Below are 24,511 nucleotides of genomic sequence, written 5' to 3' on the forward strand. Positions count from 1 at the left end.
TATGTCTATGGGCCATCTGTATGTCCTCTTTGGAGAACTGTCTATTCAGGTCCTTTACACATTTTTTAATTGGATTGTTTTTCTTCCTGGTGCTGAGTCTTATAAGATCACTGTATATTTTAGATATTAGACCCTTGTCTGATATAATATTGGCAAATATGTTCTCCCATACAGTGGGTTCCTTTTTCATTCTGATCATGGTTTTCTTAGCTGTGCAGAAGCTCTTTAATTTGATGTAGTCACATTTGTTTATTTTTCCCTTTGTGTCCTTTGCACTTGGAGATATATCAGCAATAATATTGTTATATGAGATATCTGAAATTTTACTGTCTATGTTTCCCTCTAGATTTTTTATAATATTGTGATTTATATTTAAGTCTTTTACCCATTTTAAGTTTATTCAGGTGTGCAGTATAAGTTGTGGTCTAGTTTTATTTTTTCTGATGTACCAGTCCAGTCTTCCCAACTGCCATTTGTTGAAGAGACTGTCTAACCCCATTGTATGCTCTTGCATCCTTTGTCAAATATTAATTGACCATAAAATCATGGGTTTATTTCCGGGGTCTCTATTCTGTTCCATTGATCTATGTGTCTGTTATTATGCCAGTACCAGACTGTTTTAATTACAATGGCCTTATAGTATAGTTTGATATCAGGTATTATGGTCCCTCCAAGTTTGTTTTTCTTTCTCAAGATTTCTGAGGCTATTCAGGGTCTTTTATGGTTCCATATAAATTTTTGGAATATTTGTTCTAGTTCTGAGAAATATACCATTGTCATTTTAATAGGAATTATATTGAATCCATAGATTACTTTAGGTAGTGTGGACATTTTAATGATGTTAATTCTTCCAATCCATGAACATGGTTTATGCTTCAATTTACTTGTATCTTCTTGAATTTCTTTCCTCAGTGTCCTATAGTTTTCTGAGTGCAGGTCTTTTACTTGCAATAATTCATTATTGGTGTATAAAAATCCCATCAGTTTCTGGGTATTGATTTTATATCCTGCTACTTTGCTGAATTCATTTATTAGGTATAGTAGTTTTGTGGTGGAGCCTATAGAGTTTTCTATGTAATCTGCAACTAATGACAGTTTTACTTTCTCCTTTCCAATTTGGATGCCTTTTATTTCTTCTTGTGTGATCACCAGCTAGAACTTTAGTACTCTGTTGAATAAGAGAGGTGAAGCAGACATCCTTGTCTTTTTCCTGATCTTAAGGGAAATGCTTTTAGATTTTGCCCACTGAGTATGATGTTGGCTGTAAGTTGTTTTGTTTTTTTTTTTTGCATATAGCTTTTATTATGTTGAGGTATGATCCTTCTATTCTTATTTTGCTGAGAGTTTGTATAATGAATTGGTACTAGATTTTTACAAATGTTTTTCCAGCATCTACTGGTATGATCATGTGATTTTTACCTTTTATTTTGTTTATGTGATATATTGCATTTATTAATTTGCAAATATTTTACCAACCCTGCATCCCCAGAATAAATCCCACTTGATCATGTTGTATGATCTTTTTAATGTACTGCTGGATCCAGTTTGCAAATATTTTGTTGAAGATTTTAACATCTGTGTTCATCAGGAATATTGGCCAAATTTTTTTTTCTTTGTTTTTTCTTAACTTGGTTTTGGAATTAGGATGATACAGGCCTCATAAAAAAGAACTTAGGAGTCTTTCCTCCTCTTGAATTTTTTGCAATAGTTTGAGAAGGATAGGTGTCAGTTCTAATTTGAATTATTGGTAAAATTTGCCTGTGAAGCCATCTCATCCAGATCTTTAGTTTGATGGGAATTTTTGATTACTGCTCAATTTCATTAATTGTTATCATTCTATGCAGGTTTTCTGCTTCTTTCTGATTCAGTTTTGGAAGACTGTGTTTCTAGAAATTAACCCATTTCACCTAGGCTGTCCACTTCCTTGGCCTGTAGTTGTTCAGAGTATTTTCTTACAATCCTTTGTATTTCTGTGGTATCAGTTGTTCCTTCTCCTCTTTCATTTCTGGTTGTATTTATTAGGGTCCTCTCTCTTTTTTCTTGCTGAGTCTCAAAGTTGAGGTTCCTCAACTTTGTTTATCTTTCCAAAGAACCAGCTCCTGGACTCATTGATCTTTTAAATTGTTTTTTTTTAGTCTCTATGTCATTTATTTCCAATCTAATCTTGATTATTTCCTTCCTTCTACTCACTCGGGACTTTGTTGTTGTTTTTCTAGTTCTTTTAGGTATAGTGTTAGATTGTTTATTTGAGAGTATTTTATCTATATTGACATTGGTCTGTAATACTGCAAACTTCCCTCTCAGGACTGCTTTCACTGTGTCCCATAGGTTTGGGTTTTCGTGTGTTCATTTCCATTTGTATCTCCCTGGCAGAGAGAAACCCTGCTACCAGTGGATACTACATGGGTGGCTGATCGTGACTCTGGTGCTGCTCTGTGCTTCGGATCCTAGTCTGGGGCCCAGGCTTCACTCCTTTCAGGGGGAAGCTCCCACAGCCAGGCAGTAGCCTCAGCCTGCTGCCCATGGGAGCATGAGAGCGGGGCGGCTCCTTTCATGTCCCCACCCTTTCTACCATTCTCAAGGTGGTTCCTGCCCATCTTTGGTTAAAAATCTCCTCTTCAGGTAGTCTTTGGTTGGTTATTTCAGGGGGCCGTTCCCCTCTTTTGTTTTATTTCCAGTTTGATTCTTGGAGGAAGTGCTAGGGAGATCCTCCTGCTCCAACACATGGTTAATTTTTATGTTGTGTTTATTTCAATTGACCATCCTTAGAAAGATTGCTAAATGAAACCTTTTTAAAATTATTAAATATTTTTAGCAAGCATAAGATTGAAAATCAGAAATATATCAGCTATTGGTCTCAAAAATCAAAATGAGCTCAATTTCCAGCCTCAGTTACTGATTGTTTTTCTATTGTTTTTTTTACCTATGGCAATGGTGTTGTAAGAGTCTTTCTGTTAATCTTAAAAAGTTTTGATGGGGGGACTTAAAAGTGGGAAAATTTCAAGATAATAGTTTGAAAAGCCTAAATAGTAAACGCATGTGAAAAAGATGTTGTTTCAGGAACTGCAGGTAGGGCCCACCCTGACCCCAGGAAACCTTTGTGCTCCACAAGAGACCATAAGCAATCCAGGTGACATCTGAGCCACTTGTGTTCCAGGGAGAGACAGACCACTGCCTAGGGCAAGAATGCTGCAGTTGTCTCTCTTTTTTTTCTTCTAATTTTCCCTGAATTTCAAACCCTTCACCACACTTTTTTCTCTGTTATAAAAAGACTAGCCTGAAAGGAAATGTAGGATGGTCTGTTAGGGTACAAACCGACCGTCTTCTCAGATCTCTGGCCATGTGAATAAAGTGCGTGTAAAGGTTCGATCCCTGTCTCTGCTTATTGAGTCTGGTAGTGACAGGCAGCCTGAATGCCGGCTTTCTCAGTTTCAATTTTGTTTAAACAAACTTTGTATCACCATGAATAGAGTCTTTACATTATTCTGAAACTGAAAATAAAGCTAGTTTTTATCAATTTGTTTTCTTGTTTGCTTCCTGAGTCCATGGAAAGGATACCCCAAAATCTAAGAGAAAAGTCACATGTTTCTTGTTCTTGGTTTTTTTTTTTATGCATTGGGTATAAGCATAGTCAATTTTATGATAAAATAATTGCATGTCTGTAAATCATAGCTTAAACTTTAGTTTGAATAACAAGTACTTTTAATACACTTTTATTAATCCAATGAAGTTTAGAAACTCATAAGCCATACTATTACTGATGCATTTTTAGGAGATTGCATGTTACCTTTTCCACATTTTTTAAGCAAAAACACTTTTGAAAGTTCAAAATCCAACACTTGATTGGCAATAAAGTCTAAATTGTAGTAAATTATAGTATACTTAGAAACACTCATTGAATGTCCTCCCCATCAATTTTCTTGTCTGTAAATGCAGTCTTAACATTGATGTAATTCAGGTGTCTTCCAACCCAAATGTCCTAAGACTTGAAGTTTTTGTTTAGAAAAAATGATGATAGAGATGGTTTGCATTTGAGAGTTTACTTAAAAGTCTGCCGGTGTTAATTCTTGCAAATCACATAACTCTATTACTCATGTGGGAGGGATCCAATACCTTTGACATTTGTTCTCATCTGACGACACCGTGTTAGTGACCATGATGCTTTTGCCCAGAGGTCAGCAGTTTTTTCCATTTGTGGCTGTTCAACCCCACTTTTGTGACCTGTCATCATTCTTTGAATCTTGTTTTATGGAAATATTGTGTACATTTCTTTGTGGGACACATGCAGCCACCTTTTGACTTGGACAGATCTACTTAGACATTGACCCCTTTGCTAATGAAGCTATAACACTCTTTTATAAATGTCATCATTTTTTTCAGAGAGAGAGAAAGACAAGAGACCCTCCCCATATTGCTCAGGATGGCAGCATTGGTGAGAACTCAGCTTCCTCTTCTCTCAGCCTGAGTCTCCTGGCAGAGGACGACTGTCTACAGAACCCAGTATTACTTAAAACAATACTCTCCAGGTCTATCCATGCTGTTGCAAAGCTCAGATTTCCTTCTTTTTCATGGCCGAGTAGTGTTCCATCTTAAATTATCACCTGGATCACTGGAATTAGTCCATGACTCTTGACTATTATTAATAAATGCCAGTTCTTGCTTTGCTACAAAAATGATGATCTGCCTTAGTTTTTTACCACACACACAGGAATGACAACTGTCATTCCTACAATGTGCACCCCACTTTTCAATCCTCAGATTGTTTTGTGGTTTCTCAAATGCCTGTGCTCTTCACAACATGTGGAGAGTGTGTTCACTGAGCTTGGCCCTCTGTGGGCCACTAAGAAGATGATGGTGGGGGAATGGTGTTTATCCTTAGAGAACTTATGCTCTGGATTAGAAAGTCATACAGTCTAGTTCAAGAGAAGTTAGTCACATAATCAAACAAATAAATGTGAAGTTGCACCATTAAGTCCTTCATAAGAGATGGTTGGGAAAATAACCAGATTTATGGACTGGGAATTATTAGAGAAAAAACCCCAGTAAAAATTGGGGATTGTAGCAGGTAAAGGGAACAGCACTTTGGAAGAAGAAACTTAGTCCTCTGAAGACTTGAAGATTGTGAGTGTAAATGAAGTATAGGGAATGAGGGGGAAAGTGAGAGATGAAAGGGAAAGGTTGGAGAGGCCTGGGATCAGCCCCAAGAGCATGTTAGAGGAGTTTCAGCCTTACCCTGAGTGCAATGGGAAGCCACTCCAGTTTTCTAGTCAAAAGAGTTGGGGTGGCCTGATTTCAGTGGGGAAGAATTACATGTTCTTACTTTCGATGTATGGTTAGTTTTTGAGAGAAAACTACTTATTTCCAAGATAAGCACAGCTCATGTTTACTAACAACTAATCAATATCACCTGCCGTTATCTGTATTATACTTTTTAAATATCTTTATTACCTGTATTATAAGAAGTAGATGATATTCATTTTGTTTTGTCTTAGAGTAAAGGAGATTTTTTTCCCCCCTTGATCATTCTAAAATGAGTCTGCATTTTGTAAAGGTTTTAGATATGACCCTGTAGTCCCAGGACAGATTGACTAACCCTGTACACAATTCCATCTGGGAAGGTCTGGGTGTGTGGTTCCAGTTGTGTGTCAGAGTAAGGGAGGGAAGCTGGACAACCTCATACACACACACATACACACACAAATAGCAAAATCAAGTAGCCGAGAATAGCCACAATTCTCTTATACTTGATGTAAGTGCTCTTAGAGTGCTATGAGCTGCTTCATGGATGGAAAACAAACTCTGTTAGGGAGCTCTTTGTTCAGAAAGGAAAGTAAGACCCCAGGGCTTGACTATTTATGACTGTAAGACAGGATACTATTTTCTCCATAAAGAATTACTGAAGCCTTACAATTTGTACGACTCATCGCTTTTCTTCAAATGTAAAAAAAAAAGCTTGCGGTCATAATCATGGGGAGACTTCTGTGGGGGTTTAAAATCATTTTAGATCAATAATGTGTATTAATTAATTTATAATTGTATTTTAGTGAGTAGATATGCCTTAGATCATTATACATACTGATTAATAAAATGAGCTATTAAATTTGTTAATTTAAATATTAAGCCTTAAATTATATAAATTAACTAAATACATTAATAACTCTTGTGCAACGTAGTGTTTTTTATTTTTCAAATACTTACACATATATTTTTTCTTACCATAGTTTATAAATGAGATGAACAGGTCAGATTTTAGAGTTAATATTTTCTAGATGTGACATCCAAATCAGAGAGTGCAACAATTCGTCCAAAGAATCATTTGTTGTGTCAACACATAAATTGCACCAGACAATGTTAAACAAACAAGTAGATTTTACTTAATGCTATTGCAATAGGTAAGTGAGAAAGAAATGACTGTGGACTCAAATCTGCCATAGAAAGGTGAGTGGGATTTTTAACTTCTGGGGTGAACTAGTGGAAAGTACCAAAGGATATTTGGAGGTAGGTTGATCAATGAAATGTGTTCAACACATTGAATTATGCCTAAATTTGCAAATGTTCTTTTTCGCATCTGTATGTGTTTGCTAATTGCTGCCCATTGAAGCTCCACTACTGCCCTCTGACAGAGACTGGAAGATATGGGCACTATTTTCCATCATGATTACATTTCAAAGGAATGGCTCCTGGGTCCCTGAGAAAGACATTTTTGTGCTATGAAAGCAGCAAAGGTTTTTTTTTTAAAGATTTTCATCTCAAAGGAACAGAGAAATAATTTGCAATGTAAAGTTTTCTAAAGTAAATACTCTAATAAAAGGGAGCTCAGGGCAGGAGTCCGGTAGAAGCCAGTCTCAAGTTTAGTCAAGCTGAGGGAACTTTCAGGCCTTCTCAGTCAGTTATAATGAGCCAACTACAATTCTAAGCTTTTCTTGTCAGCTTCATTCAGCTCGCAAGACTGTTGGCTCCCCAAGGCTGAGGCTTGCCTAACAGATTCTTTGCAGCCTCCGGCATGGTTCCAGGCCCAAGTGAAGTTGAGTAAATACAGATCCAAAAAACAATTGAATCCCTGACCCATCCCCTCACTACTATTTTACTTTATAACCTAGAAGGAACATCTTTGAATCCTTAAGAGATGGAGAAACTCTCCCCTACCTGAAAGGCGTGGTGGTACAAGATAGGGGCACACACACTGAAAACCCTTGGGCCTTAGGTGCTTCTTTAGAATTTTTGTTTAACTAGCAGGGGAGAGAGGAAAAGCAGGGAATGGGGAGAACCTTAACCTGTACAAAAATGAAGAAGTCATGAAATTGACATGTTCCTTTAAAAATCTAGTAGGGAAAATAATGGTACTTCTTCTCACCTTTGTGGGAGCATGTATCTGGACACCATTAATTCAGTCAGATGACAAAATTAACACCTCATTAAGAAAATTAGTGGAAACTAAGTAACTGCATAGCAATTATTGTCTAAAAGGGCAAAGTTTTAAAAGGTGGAGTTAATAGGCTGACACTCTTATTAAGTAAATGTTCACTAAAGACAGCATCTGCCTGATGAAACACACAATACAGTGGAAGAAATTGCAGGATCCCCGCTGGGCCTTTCATCACCCCAGCAACACATCGTTAGTCATTCTGCACAAATCATATAAACATTCAGAAGGGTATTTTGACATGCCCCCATTTAGCAAAATACACCTTCTCCCTTCAAAATGAATTTAATGGCTTCCAAAGCTCAATGTCCTGACGTTTTGTTTGTGTTGGCACTGGTTTAGCCCTAAAGACTGCGGCCTTTCTTTAGTTAATTCATTCATCACATATTTATTGAAAATATGTGCCAAGCACCAAGCCAGGCCCTGGGTGTACGGTAATGGAGGAGGCAGCTCTCATGGGGCTGAATGTTTAATGGGAAATGAGGACATAAATAAAAGTCCCTTAATATCTATTGTGATTTGAGCTAGAGGACATTGGCATTCACTTAGAGTTGACTTTACCCTAAAATACATTTATTATTAAAATCAGATCCTGGAATGACTCAAAAATAATCTAATAGCCTAACATTCCTGTTCAACTTTGTATTTTAAAGCTATAACTTAGTAACAACCAGCATTCCCAACTTGAGTTTTCAATAGTAAATGGTTTAGGCATCCAAAATGACACATGCACACAATGGATTATTTTGATACCATTGAATGATGATTATGAGGAAATGTTCATGTAATATTAATTAAAGAAGACAGAACAACAGTACGTGTATGTCATCATAACTATTTAAAAGCAGGATAAAAATAGAAATCAAGCGCATCAAAATACAAATTATGATTGTATATTAGCACATTATTAGAGGGATACTGAGTGAGTAGTGTTTTTATCAATAGGATCACAAGATAACTGTATGAAGTCCTTGGGGTTAGAGTGTGTGGCTAAAGAACAGTTGGAAATACAATGGCAGGTAGAATAATGAAAGTGCTAACTCACCTCATAAATTATGAACAATATATTAGTATTTGTCCTATAATAATCAGGGACAGATATAGATTTTATGAGGGCTGAAGCTTGAAATTTATATGCTTATGCAATATTTTAACAGTAGATTTTATTTTTTGAAAGCACTTATAGGTTCACTGCAAAATTGAGCACAGAGTTTCATATGGTTCCTCTCCACACATATGCACAGCCTCTTCCACTATCAGCTCCCCCTGCAGAGTGGTATGTTTATTCCAATACATGAACCTGCATTGACATATCATAATCACCCAAAGGCCATAGCTTACATTAGCGGTCAGTCTTGGTATTGTACATTCTATGGGTTTGGATAAATATTCAAGTATGTGTATTCTTTATGGTAGCATACAGGGTAGTTCCACTGCTCTAAAAATTTTTTGTTCTAACTTTTCTACTTTTCTCCTAAAACCTCTGGAAACCACTGATCTTTTTACTATCTCTAGACTTTTGCCTTTTTCAGAATATCAGATAGTTGGGATTATAGTTTGTAGCTTTTTTAGATTGGCATTTTTCAATGATATGTGTTTAAGATCCCCCCATCTCTTTTCATAGCATGACACCTCATTTCTTTTTAAAGCTGAATAATATTTTGTTGTACAAATGTACTACAGTTTATCCATTCATTCACTGAAGGACATCTTGGTTGCTTCCAAGTTCTAGAAATAATGAATAAAGTTGCTATATGCATTTATGTGCAGGTTTTTACGGAGACACATGTTTTCAACTCATTTGGGTAAATACTAAGGAATACAACTGCTGGATCACATGGTAAGAGGGTGTTTAGTTTTATAAAGAGCTGACAAACCATCCTTGAACATGCATTGCCTCCAGTAATATAAGACAGGCTTCCTTTTGTTTCACATCCTCACCAGCTTTTGGTATAGTTGGTATTTTGGGTTTTGTCCATTTAATTAGTGTGTGGTGGTATCTTATTGTTTTAACTTGCAATTACCAAATGACATATCTCTATGCTTCTGTACATTTTGCCATTTGTACCATCCAATTTTCATCTTTGGTGACATGTCTGTCCAGGTCCTTTTTTCCCATTTTTTAAAACCAGATTGTTCATTTTCTTATTTTTGAGTTTTAAGAGTTCTTTGTATATTTGGGATAATATTCCCCTTTTAGATGTAGCTTTTGCAAATATTTTCTTCCAGTCTGTGGTTTGTCTTCTCATTCTCTTGATATCTTTTGTAGAGCAGAAGTTTTTCATTTTAATGAATTCCAGCTTATTAATTGTCTTTTTTATGGATTATGCAATTAGTATTGTACAATTTAGTTTTTAAGAAAATGATACTAAATTATAAATAAAAATTGCTAGCTCTACTCCCAAGTTCTTATGAGGGCTCATGAACTCAGGGGCTCTGTTGTTGAAACCTCATTTGTTTTACAGTAAATAACACCTCAAGCAAAAATGTTAATATCATAAATTTTATTCAGATAGAAAATAAAAACAAAGAAAATATATTTGTAGTATCTTGTGGGAAAACACTTTACTAGCATTTACAAATGCACTTCTTTCCCTACATTTGGCCAGTTACCTTCCTACTACACACACATGTACACACTTTAACATACCTGAAACTTTTTTTAACCCTTTACCTGGCTATAGCATATGAAGCAATTTGTGATAACATCCTCTATATCTTTTGCTTTCCCCCAAATTCATCACTATGCATGCATGCTAATCAGTTTTCAAACATTTTTCAGGAAAATCAGAGTATCATAACCAACTATTGGTATTTTTACTAAAAGTCATTTTTAGTAGTATTGACAGTACATAGAACTAATGCTATTTATTATTAAAAGCAAATTGAAATGAGAAAGCTTGTAATTAGCATTTTAAACTCAATGCAATAGATCAATAATGAATAGCATTTATATATTTAAAGCAAGTCACTAAGTTAATATTTATTAACAACATCCATACATCATAGCATGAATATGAATGAGTGTCTTTAGCAAGATGTACATAATGAGCATAAATTAGTATTTGGTAATTAATATATATTTGTTTAGTTGCTGTGTGCCCTTATTTAAAATAACCTCACTGCAACTAAATTACTTTTAATACATGTTTATGGGAACCATGTATTAATCTAACAGGTTTCACTGCTTTTCATTGTATCAGGTACGACACATCTTTTACACCACGGCCAATGTTGTTCTTCTTAAGATTCCCCCCAACATTTTTTCACATCATTACCTCTCTCTCTCTGTCTCTCTCAGAACATACAGGCTGCCTACACTGCTCTGCTTACCTTTCCTTCCTCATGCTGTGCACATGTGACCGGTGCTTCCAATACTAGAGATGTCCTTCACATTCCGCTACACCCTAACCTTCATTTAAAAGCCAGAGGAAACCTCCTATTTCCTCTCTTTCCTCTGAGCTTCCCTAAACTCCTGTAGCAGCTACTGCTTGTGCTTCTCGCTAAATATTTATCCCCTCCTATGCTGTGCTGTTTGGTAACATTTATGAATATGTTCTCTGTTGCTAGACAGCAAGTTCATTTGCATTCTTCTCTGTGTCTTCAACACTTGCCACCAAGCCTTGAACATGCAAGTAGTCAAAAAATATTTATTCATTGTTTCCAAACATGTAGCTGAATTACTTTGCACCACTTAATGGAAAATATTGTGGCATCTCACATTAAATAATGAGCACTTGGCATTTAGAGATTTAGCATTTTCCATATAAAAAGTTTACAAACATCCTGAAAGTATATAATATGTAGTAATTTCTAATTATGTTGAGGCATAAAATTACAATAGCCATATGCATTCCTTCTCAAAGAAACTTTATTGTTCTCCTTTAATACATATCATGTAAGCCTCAAAAGAGCCTTGTGAGTTGGACATTAGCATTCCAGGTTTACAGAAGAGGAAACTGAAGAAAATAAATTCTCCAGGTGAAAACTTACTAATTTGTGAATAATTTACAATATGTTCCTCAGCAATATTACTGATCTCCTGTCTTGAGATTTTGTATCATATTACTAGTAAAAGGATGTCAATAATACACCTCTTAACTAATGGAATGAATTCCAAAATACATGCTTACATGGGATTTGGGAATAAGAGCTCTCAGATCTTATTTGGAATTAGAAAAAGTACAATCCATATGTGTATAAATTGATACATACCACTACAATCGTAATTATAGCATCAATGTAGAAATAAATAATGACATTTGACATGTGGCTTTTGCACAGTATTTGGAAGACACTTGGAAGTTTAAAAGTATTACTCCAGCCATGCATGTCTGCAACTTCCAGAAAATGACTCAGTTAAATCAAATTCCCATTTGTACAAAGGTACATATTTCTTTATTTAAGATAGGAAATAAATTTTAAAAAAATCTAGGATATTCAAAAGGATGAAAATGTTTAGTAAACTATGGTTCCTAATTTAATACATTGCAAATCTGAAAACAAATATGGAGTCTATACAAAACATTCAAAATATAATTGGAAAATGATAGTGAAAGCATCTATATACATATTGATATCTTTCCTCTGCATGCATGTAAATATGCCCTTGTGTTTGCATGTGCACACACACACAAAACATGCACATGTGTTTCTTCCATAAAACCATACACAATTCTTAAAATTTAATTTCACCTTCTGAGCAACCTCATGTTAAAATTAGCATAACTCATGGGAATAATAGACTCCTCAAAACCTTTACAATCTGAAGCTGCACTACCAAGAAAACACTACTTAGTGCCTGAGAGATGACTGTGGCAGTTTACTGCAGTTAGACTTCGACTTTGGGTGTATTAAAAATGCACAGAGGGGGGAAAAAGATGGCGGAGGAGTGAAAGGGAGTCACGCTGACCTCCTCCCAAAACCAAACTGGAACTGCAACTAAATAATGGAGTAATCACCTGGAAAGCAGTGGAGCGATAGTGGGAGAGGAGCCTTGGTGCCGCGGACAGTGGATTCTACTCTCACACATCCCAACGGGTGAGAATTGCGGTGGAGGCTTGAGAGGGTGGGCTGGGTGCGCACAGTCACTGGCACCAGAGGGACATTGAAACGGCTAGTTAGCGTCCCCCCGAGAAGAACGGGGTCTGAATCATAAACAGGAACCCCTAAACTACAGCCGCTAAAGCCGAGAAAATACAGACAAAACGCAACCCCATAAAGCTTAGGGGTGCTCTCTGCCAGAGACAGGTGGCTGGGGATGCAAAAAGACATTTAAAGGGCAAACGCAAAAGTTGCAGCGGCAGCCACCCTCCTTGATTGCTGGGTAGAGGCAGCAGCAGGGTGGGCTGGTGCCTGGGAAAAGACTGGTGAGGAAAACTTTGTGAAGAGAACTGACACGGCGGCCCGTGGAGCCCGGGTGATGCACTTCCCACTCTGCAGCTACCATCTCGCTCAGGCATAAGGGAATCAATTAACCTGCCTTTTGTGCGCTCCGCACACAGCTTGTACGGGTGTGAGCTACGGGGCTGAGTGCAGACTGGCTGGGAGAGCCTTGAGCAGAGACTGGAGACGGAGGCGTTGGGGAAAGAACGGGAGGAGGAACCGGGGAGTCCCGACTCCCTCCCTGTTCGGTAGTCTCCATTGTGGGCTGGAAAGGCGCGACCCCAAAGAGGCAGAAGCGGGGCGCGCATGAACCAGACTGCCTGCGATTGAAACGCAGTCCGCACAGGGGTTGGATCCCTGGCCGAAGGGGTCACAGAACTGCCCAGAGGCCCCTAAGGGGAGACTAAAAACGGAGGCATTGGGGAAAGAACGGGAGGAGGAACCGAGGAGTCCCGACTCCTTCTCCTTGCCGTAGTCTCCATTGCGCGGGAAGAGGCCACACCCCCAAAGAGCCAAAAGCCGAAAAGCAAACATAGACACTCCCAAAACACCCAGAGCAGGCGCGCACACTTGCACCGAGTGACTGGCGAGGGTTGGCGAGAGTGTGTGTGACCCACGCGGGCTGGCGAACGCTTGCACCTGCCGGCAAGGCCTCACACAGACTGGCACCCATACGGCCTGCGAGGGATTGCACAGAGGGGCAAGGGCAGGCACAAATTGACCTACCAGCCGCGATTGCGGAGCAGCCCACAAAATAAGTAGAGCTGCCCAGAGCCCCTGGAGGAGAGACCAGAGACAGGATTAACCGGAGAGTCCTAGAGCTGGTTTCCTCCCATTTCCGTAGTCCCCATTTGGCGAGGGCAAGCAACGCACCCAAAGAGCCAAAAGCGGGGAAAACACACAATAGAAGACCCTAAACTGACCAGTGCCGCGAAGCTCACGTGTCAGGGAGGCCAGATGAGTACGGGAGGTCGGGAATAAGCCCCCTGGTCTGGGGCAAGCACATGCGAGCCCAGGCAGGTGGGGGACCCTGCCGCGCTGGGAATGCGCTCAAGGAGCCCGCGTGAGAGCGCAGAGAGATCCCAAAAAATAGCTCAGCCCTGACCGAAGGGGTCACAGAGCTGCTCCAAGCAGGAGTCAGACACAGGCATTAGACTCCTGAAAGACTCAAACAAACAACCCAAGGCTGTATAGGGTCAACAACTGACATCATCAGAGGCAAGCCCAGAAAGAAAAGTAAAGGACAAAAATACTTAACAGACTCTCACAAAAATGGGAAGAAAAAGAAGTTCCCCTCAAATGAGTGGAAAAGGGGACTCCCCACAGAGAGAGCTAAATGAAATAGAGGCAAGGGAACTATCAGATATGGAATTCAAAACAATGGTTCTAAGGAAGCTCAATGAGCTCAGCCAGCTCAAAGAGAACTATGAGAAACTGCAGAGAAACTATCAGGATCTTACAGCAAACTACATCAGCCTGGAAAAGGACATAGAAACTATCAAGAAGACACAAGAGGATATGAAGAATACCATTTCTGAATTGAAGAACACAGTAGAAGGAATCCAAAGCAGGCTGGATGAAGCTGAGGATCGAATCAGTGAGATGGAGGACAAGGTAGAAAAAAGCTCCCAGAAAAAACAAGAAATGGAAAAACGACTCAAAAAGAATGAAGAAGCATTTAGGGAAATGCAGGACAACCTGAAACGCAATAATATCCGTATAATAGGGATACCAGAAGGAGAAGAAGAGGAGCAAGGAATAGAGAACCTCCTTGAAAAAGTAATGATGGAAAATTTCCCTAATTTGAGGAGAGAAAGGTTCTCATGGATCCAGGAGGCACAGAGGACCCCACTCAAGAGGGACCCAAGAGGTCTACTCCAAGACACATCATCATTAAAATGGCAAATGTCAAAGACAAAGAGAGAATCCTCAAGGCAGCAAGGGAGAAGGAGAAAGTAACATACAAGGGGGCCCCGATACGCCTAGGAGCTGACTTCTCAACAGAAACACTCCAAGCCAGAAGGGAATGGCAACAAATATTCCAAGCCATGAAAAGCAAGGGCCTACAGCCAAGGCTGCTCTACCCAGCTAGGCTCTCCATTAAAATAGAAGGAGAAATACGGAGTTTCCCAGACAAAAGAAAGCTAAAAGAATACATCTCTACCAAACCAGCACTCCAAGATATGTTAAGGGGACTGGTTTAAGCAGATGAAGGAAAAGAATGAGACAGAGAGGAACACAAGTACAAAGAGAAAAGATGAGTAAGTTTCTATCAGTAATATCTCTCAATGTGAATGGACTAAATGCCCCAATCAAAAGACACAGGGTAGCTGAATGGATAAGAAAACATGACCCACACATATGCTGCCTACAAGAGACCCACCTCAGAGCAAAAGACCTACACAGATTGAAAGTAAAGGGATGGAAAACAATATTCCAAGCAAATGGACATGAGAAAAAGGCTGGGGTTGCCATACTTGTATCAGACAAAGTAGATTTCAAAGCAAAGGCCATAAAGAGAGACCCAGAGGGGCACTTTATCATACTTAAAGGAAGAATCTATCAAGAAGACATCAACATTGTAAACTTATATGCTCCCAATATAGGATCCCCCAAGTTTATAAGGAAATTGTTGGATGACTTCAAAAAAGATAGAGACAGCAACACACTGATAGTAGGGGATTTCAACACCCCACTGTCAAAAATGGACAGATCTTCCAAGCAAAACATTAATAAACATATCGTGGCGCTGAATGACACACTGAATCAAAGAGACTTAACTGACATATATAGAACCTTACATCCCAAAGAAGAAAAATACACATTCTTTTCAAATGCTCATGGCAGTTTTTCAAAGATAGACCACATGATAGGACACAAAGCAAGCCTCAGCAAATTCAGGAAAATTGAAATAATACCAAACTTTTTCTCAGACCACAAGGCCTTGAAACTCGAAATCAACCTCAAAGAGAAACTTCAAAAACTTGCAAACTCATGGAGACTGAACAGTAGACTATTAAACAATGAATGGGTCAATAATGAGATAAGAGAAGAAATCAAAAAATTTCTGGAAACAAATGAAAATGAACAGACAACTGTCCAAAACCTATGGGACACAGCAAAGGCGGTCCTGAGAGGGAAGTTCATATCAATACAGGCTTACCTTAAAAAGATAGAAACATTTCAAATAAAAGACCTAACACTACAACTTCAAGAACTGGAGAAACAACAACAAATAAATCCCAGAGCAAGTAGAAGGAAGGAAAGAGTCAAGATTAGAGCAGAACTGAATGACATAGAGACAAAAAGAACAATTCAGAGGATCAACCAATCCAGAAGCTGGTTCTTTGAGAAGATAAATAAAATTGACAAGTCATTAAGCAGACTCATCAAGACAAAAAGGGAGAGGACCCAAATTAATAATATCAGAAATGAAAGAGGAGAAATAACAACTGATACCACAGAAATACAAATGATCATCAGAAACTATTATGAACAATTATATGCCAAGAAATTTGAAAATCTTGATGAAATGGACAAATTTTTAGAAAAGTATAATCTTCCAACACTGAAGGAGGAAGAAACAGAAAGCTTGAACAGACCGATAACAGCTGGGGAAATTGAAGCAGTCATCAAGAAACTCCCAGCACACAAAAGCCCAGGGCCAGACGGTTTCCCAGGAGAATTTTACAAAACATTTAAGGAAGAGCTAACCCCTGTCCTTCTCAGACTATTCCAAAAAATCCAAGAGGAGGGAAGACTCCCAGACTCCTTCTATGAGGCCAGCATCACCCTGATCCCAAAACCAGATAAAGACCCTACAAAGAAAGAAAACTACAGGCCCATTTCGCTGATGAACATAGATGCTAAAATCCTCAACAAAATATTGGCAAACCGCATCCAGCAATACATTCAAAAGATTATCCACCACGATCAAGTGGGATTCATCCCACGGATGCAGGGATGGTTCAATATACGCAAATCAGTAAACGTGATACACCACATAAATCAAAGAAAAGACAAAAACCACATGATCATCTCGATAGATGCAGAAAAAGCATTTGACAAGGTACAGCACCCATTTATGATCAAAACACTCAGCAAACTGGGAATAAATGGGGCATTCTTCAACGTAATAAAGGCCATATATGAAAAACCTACAGCTAATATCATACTCAACGGGCAAAAACTGAAAGCTTTCCCACTAAGATCGGGAACACGACAAGGATGTCCGCTCTCACCGCTTCTTTTCAACATCGTATTGGAAGTCCTAGCCACAGCGGTCAGACAAGAGAAAGAGATAAAAGGCATCCAAATAGGAAAGGAGGAAGTAAAAATATCATTGTTTGCAGATGACATGATAGTGTACATAGAGAACCCTGTAGACTCTACCAAAAAACTCCTCAACCTAATAAATGAATTTGGCAAAACAGCAGGATACAAAGTCAACATTCAGAAATCAAAGGCGTTTTTGTACACCAGCAATGCAATAGAAGAAGAAGAAATCAGAAAAAATATTCCATTCGATATAGCACGAAAAAAGATAAAGTACCTAGGGATAAATTTAACCAAAGACACAAAAGATCTGTATGCAGAAAACTATACAACATTGAAAAAAGAAATTAAGGAAGACACAAATAAATGGAAGCATATACCGTGCTCACGGATTGGAAGAATTAATATCCTCAAAATGTCCTTACTACCCAAAGCAATTTATAGATTCAACGCAATCCCTATTAAGATACCAATGACGTATTTCACAGAAATAGAACAGACATTTCAAAAATTTATATGGAACCATAAACGACCCCGAATAGCCACAGCAATTTTGAGAAAGAAACACGAAGTAGGAGGGATCACAATACCGGACATCAAACTCTACTACAAAGCCACCATACTCAAAACAATCTGGTACTGGCACAAGAACAGACCCATAGACCAGTGGAACAGAATAGAAAGCCCAGAAATAAGTCCAGGTCTCTATGGACATCTAATATTCGACAAAGGGGGCAGAAGCATAAAATGGAGCAATAACAGCCTCTTCAACAAATGGTGTTGGGAGAGCTGGATGGCTACATGCAAAAAATTGAAATTGGATCATCAGCTGACACCATACACAAAAATAAACTCAAGACGGATAAAAGACTTAAATATAAGTCGCAACACCATCAAAGTCCTCGAGGAGAACATTGGCAGGAAACTCTCAGATATCCCACGCAGCAATTTTTTCACTGATATGTCTCCTAAAGCAAGGGACATAAAGGAAAGAATAAACAAGTGGGACCTCATCAAAATAAGAAGCTTCTGCACGGCTAAAGAAAACATCAGCAAAATGAAAAGGGAGCCAACCGTATGGGAAAATATATTTGCTAATGATACATCAGATAGAGGTTTGATCTCCAAGATATATAAAGAACTCACTCGACTCTACTCCAAGAAGACAAACGATCCAATCAAAAAATGGGCAAAGGACCTGGGCAGATGCTTTTCCAAGGAGGAGATACAGAGGGCCCAGAGGCATTTGAAAGGATGCTCAGCATCACTAGCCATCAGAGAAATGCAGATCAAAACCACCATGAGGTACCACCTCACACCGGTCAGAATGGCCATCATAAACAGATCCACAAACAACAGGTGCTGGCGAGGCTGTGGAGAAAAGGGAACCCTCGTCCACTGTTGGTGGGAATGCAGACTGGTGCAGCCACTATGGAAAGCAGTGTGGAATTTCCTCAGAAAGCTGAGAATGGAACTGCCTTTTGATCCAGCAATTCCACTGCTGGGACTATACCCTGAGAACACCAAAATGCCAATACAAAAGAACCTATGCACCCCAATGTTCATAGCAGCACAATTTACAATAGCCAAGTCTTGGAAGCAACCTAAATGCCCATCAGTAGATGATTGGATCAAAAAATTATGGTACATATACACAATGGAGTACTATGCAGCAGAAAGAAAAAAGGAAGTACTAAACTTTGCGACAGCATGGATGGAACTGGAGAGCATCATGCTAAGCGAAATAAGCCAGGGGGCGAAAGACAAATACCATATGATCTCACCTATAAGCGGAACCTAACCAACAATGCAAAGATGCAAGGAAAATATGACCAGCAACACTGAAAGGAAAAGAAATCAACAGAGACAAGAGAGAAGGGGGGGCAGGGAAAGGGAAGGGAAGGGGAAAGTCAAGGAACATATAGTAAGGACTCATGGACAAAACCAAAGGGGAAGAGCTGAGGGAGAGAAGGTGGGAGGGGGCAAGGGAAAGAGGTGGGGGGGGAGGCAGAGACAAATGTATTTAAAAAGTAAATTAAAAAAAAAAGGAAAAAAAATGCACAGAAACATCTGATCTTGTCTATGTGTGTATATATTTTGTAGACTAAGATCTCATTGAGTATTTAATTTATAAGTGAAAAAAGCACAGAAACAGTAGGGGAGTGCTAATGTATAGACACGCAGACAGCACGGCTGGAAGCAGGAACCTGGGCAAACAGGGTGGCCATTAAGATGGGCACTGTTTGGTGGAAGCGTATCCTCCTGTGGTTTCATGATTGTTCCTGGTTGGAAGCAGCGTTTCTGGGGAAGGAGAAAATCTAGATGATCTTGTATTTGATGATACATTTTTAGATTCAACATGAAAAGCACAATCCATGAAAGAATCGATTAGCTGGACTTAATTAAAATTAAAAATCTCTGCTCTTTGCAAAAGAATAGAAAGATAAGCCACAGACTGAGAGAAAATATATACAAAAACACACCTGATAAAAGACTATTGTCCAAAACAAACAAAGAACTATTAAAACTCAATAATAAGAAAACACAACTTGATTAAAAACTGGGTTTACATTTAATCACCACAACTACATGAATTCCAGTAACAATCCACATCTCCCTTTAAGAAGGCTGTGTTCTATTAAATTTTGACTTTTGTATATCTGTAATATTACCTTAGGTGTTTTCTGGGTGTGCAATATTCATGTATATGTTGAATCATGCCTTTTAAACGTTACTATATTGTTTTCATTGTACAGGCTTAGCTAATGTGTCTTTTCTGCATCGCGTTGCTTAGAATGCCCAAATGGGGATTTAATACATGTTAGTTTTGCCACATAGCCCAGAAGCCATATTTCCAGGAAAGTCTGTGGGTTTGTGAATAAATGGTACAGGTAGCATCTTTAGCGTTATGTAACATTGAGCATGTTTTCTCAGCTGGGGCACTATTGGCATGTGGATTGGACAATTCTTTGTTTTGAGGGCTGTTCTGTACCTTGTAAGATGTTTAGCAGCAACCTTGGGTTCTACCCAAAAATTCTCAGCAGTTTGAAACAGGCCACACAATGTCAACTGATACTTAGGTGATGTGATATTTAAGGGGATCGTATTATTCCCAAGATACAATACAAAGCTGTGCTTTTTTAAAAATTGATATCACCATTCTTCTAAATGCATTTGCATTGATAAAACAAAACTAGATATTTTTAAATATAAAGTTAAAGTCTATATAAAATTAATATTATTACCATGTTAAAAATATACAGGAAAATTGAAATATATCTTTCTTCTAGTAATACAGTCTGTTTCTCCATATCTAGTTCTAAAACATATGCTCAGTAAATGTTTTAAACTTTAAATCTTTAGATTCTAAGTAACACCCTTGTCTGAATTCTGATACTTTCAAAAAACAGGACAATGTATAAAATAAAAATAGTCTGAGCTCTCCAACTTAAAATAATGAGATGAGAACTTCATTAACTATTTTCACAGAAAAAAAAAAGGGATTTGAAAAAGCTATGGTCTTTGATTTCATGACACTTCTTATAACAGGAAGTCTGTGGATTTCCATAAATTCACTCTGAGAAATCCATCTTCCAGAAATAATTTTTGTTGGTGTACGGAAGTAACTAACCACTTTTTCTTAATGCATAATTTAGAATAAAGGTTAATGTGATCAAAATTTTGCCCACAGTATGAAATATTCTGCACAAGGAAAAATATATTATTTTATAGAACGGGCTTTTTATACTGATAGAAAAATACACTGGTTTTAAGGAGATTAAAAATGGTACTGCAGGCAGCGTTCTTTTGCAGGGTTTCAGCCGTTTCCGTGGAGCACTGTGCCATTTCCTGGGGTATGGACGACTTTGCGCAGGGAAGCCTGGCCCCAAGTGCCGGGAACTCTGTTTTATGTATCCATCAAAGAGGGAAATGTTTTAAAATATACTATCATTCACCACTAGAGAGGGTGTCAACAGATACTTTCATGTGGTTGATTGGTGCAAAATTAATAATAATACCCTGTATGAGTATAGAAAGAGAACTAATATTTTGTATTGTATGAGCCAATTCTTTATAAATCAGTTTTTAATAAGTCTCTTTCTTGATAGTTACAGATATACATGCAATTATGGAGGCTGAGAAGCCCCATCATCTGCCATCTACAAATTGGAGGCTCCAATGGTGTAGTTCAGACTGAGTCCAAAAGCCTGAGAACCGGAGATTACCAATCACGTAGACTCCACCCTGGGAACGGTGCAACGCCCAGTGCAGGGGAGGCATTCAAGCTCGCCGCAGGGCCTTGAGAACCGGCTGCTGCGCGGGATGCAAGGTGATGAGTAAAGTCCTCCTCGCCGCACGCCAGATGTTTTCATACCCAAATGCCCTGAACCCACAAGATACGCCAAACACTCGGTGCCTGGCAAACAGAGGACGGCGTGCACACACTAGATGTTCTCTGGACACTAGTCACTGTGAATCACCCAGGTTTCACTAGTTGATGAGAATGTGCAAACACTGGAAACTCGGAGTTGCCTCTCAGCTTCCTAAACTAAGAATTAACACTCGGATGACCTACCCCAAGAATTTCTCAGTTCTGATTTCTGTGCTAGGACAAAAACCTGAGACTGCCTAATTCTAGTCACTATATTTGGTTTGGGAAAGTGAGGACGCTTTACATGCTGAGCTCCCACTAAGGTACAGAACACAGGATGAACTTGACACACTATGAGGATAAGAAAACTGCAAAGTCAGAGTGAGTTGGTGCCAATTCAGAGGGAATAAGAAACAACTTACAGCTTTGGTTGTTTTTTTTTTTTTTCTGCCTTAGGAAGCTATATTTTCTTCAATGCTTTAAACTCTCAAATAAAATTGCACTTGTGCGAGCGCCTTCCCGTAGGCTTGTTGCTGCCCGCCCTGTGCCATCTGTCGCGGCGACTGGGCCCTGAGGGCTGCTGGGCTGGCACCGCATTTGCCCTCCCTGGGTGCTGGCACCGCAGAGTGGACACAGCCACGGGGGTGTGGGGAGGTGTTTTGGGGAAGAAGTTCAGCATGAAGAGGTCTGGCCAGGCATTTTTTCTTGCTTATTCTTCCAGTTGGTCTTTGCAGTAGTTTGGTCCCTTGGTTCATGAAGCTGAGTGATGTTTTGTGCTGCTGTAAAGCTTATTTTTGTGAGAAACCGCACACCCCAGACAGCCTTGGGAAATTCGGAGAGAGGAAGAGGGTCATGAGATGCTTTGTCAGGTATTACTCCAGCCCAAGGAGGCCTTTGTTATTGGGATTTGCAATTATATTTTTTCCTTTTAAACTGGCAAAAACATCACAGTAGCTTTAATACAATCTATTACTGATTAAAGAGGCACTTTTTTCCAGGTTGGCCTGAACTAACTTGAAATCTTGAAAAATATTAGTCTATATATACTATAATACATTTATTGACTTTTGGAATTCTCAAATACAAAATTCTTCTTATAGATGTAAAGGTAATTAGTGGTAATGCCATGAACATCCACATGTTCTAGGAAAAATCAAATGTGGTAACTCTCTTCTTTGCTTAAGCGTGTCACTTTCTGCACTGGTGGCTTGGTGTCAGGGGACTGGGATCTATAGTCCCATGTGGACCTGTCTCTCATCTGCTGGGAAACCAGAGGGGAGACTCCCAACAAAGTTGATCTTGATCTTGTCTTTTTGTTTCTAAGAGCCTTGTACAGCCAAGAAATTTGAATGCATGTTGAATCTGTCATTATAATTGCTTATTGACTTTATGATTTCATCCATAAAATGTTTTACATTAATAAAAAACTATATTAAAGAAAGAGTAACATATCTCACATACATGTTTTCTTTTGATTATAAATATAAATGGTGTAAAGTTCTTCATAATGGTAATGAATTTATTGCTTAATTTATGTTTATATTTATTTACTAATAGCTTATAAAATAAAGGCAATACCCATTTTAAAATCTAGAAGAATGTCACATAGAAATCTAGTAACCCTAGTTGGGGTTTTTAGTTTGTCTTCTTTTTTTTCCCAACTACTTTCTACTGAAGTTTATTTTCTATCAGATGTAACTGACATAATTAATCAATCTATTTCCTTGTGGTAAAAGTTCAAAATTGTTTAATTTTTCACATAGCTTTTTTTATTTATTCTAGCTTCTGTCTCACCTAAGGCAGAAATGCTGACTCAGGTAAACTGAGGAATGCAGACAGGATGAAACATGAGCTAAGTTTCTTTATCATCTCAATTATTGCCCAAGACTGTTATTTTAAAAAAAGAGTCACATAGATTTTGTAACGTGATTGATGTGCATAGTCTAGCTGTATTCTGAGAAGGAGGTTATAGTTCTTCCCTCCCAGGGCCCCTATTGATATCAAAAAATGTCTGTGAAGTTCTGGTAGAAGCCCTCATATTCAGTACACTTCATTGTGAACTTTCTCTCTTGGCTCTCAGTACTATAGTTGCTGTTTAAAAATAAAAAAAGAACAGCTCATCACTTAAATCATCAGTTTTTCATAATATTACGATCAGGTCAATTCAACTAACCATGATAGGAACCTTAGGGAATTATCAATAGCAAAGAAATCAATTGAAGGTTAAATTGTAAAGAATGTGAATTTTAATATTGTTGCAGGTAATCATTAATAATAAGTAAATTATTGTTGTAAATAATTATTAATAATGATTAAGTAATTGGTAGTTATAAACATAAAACAAGTTGAAAATTACATGAAAAGAGAAAGAATTCTGGATATTTATGCTGGGTAAATAGAATTGCATCTCAATATAAACTAAGTCAAAGTCTCCTTCAAAAGTTACACATATTAAAAATAGAAGTAAATGCTGGCTAGATATATCAAGGGCATTCCAAACACAGAAAGAGCATGGTTGTTGTTGGTATTTTGAAAACTATCTCCTTTATTGAAATTTCACACAAAAGGCAAAAAGACTGTTCAAAGGCTATGATCAAAGATATCAACATGGAATATAGAATAAAAATGAATCTTCCTCATCCAGGAGAAATGACTACCCTTAAAGATGCCCTTAAAGGTCAAAAAGAAGACTTAAAACCAATATATGCTGGCAAAGGGATTCTGTGGTAAGCATCCCTTTTGATAAGATGCATTATTTAGTGTGTCAAAAAAATGCCACTGAGAATAGATTTACACCCAAATGTAACTGGTAATTGGAAGTTTAAATAGATTTGTGATATAAATAATTATGACAGTATTACAAAGAACCTCATTCTTGTTTAGCACAGTAGAGGTTTTCAGATGTTTTTGAAAATGTTCTCTCATATGGTCCTGACTTTCCATGAGAATATTGAGGCCCAGAGAAACCTAGTCACTTACCTGAAACGTTACAGACTGCCCAGCAAGGCTGCATTCCGGGTCCCATGCCAAAGGCTCTTCTGCCCAGAGCACTATGG

The sequence above is a fragment of the Pteronotus mesoamericanus genome, unplaced genomic scaffold (genome assembly GCF_021234165.1).
Source record: "Pteronotus mesoamericanus isolate MK-2021 breed Mesoamerican mustached bat unplaced genomic scaffold, CSHL_Meso_final contig_50, whole genome shotgun sequence".
Classification (NCBI taxonomy): domain Eukaryota; kingdom Metazoa; phylum Chordata; class Mammalia; order Chiroptera; family Mormoopidae; genus Pteronotus; species Pteronotus mesoamericanus.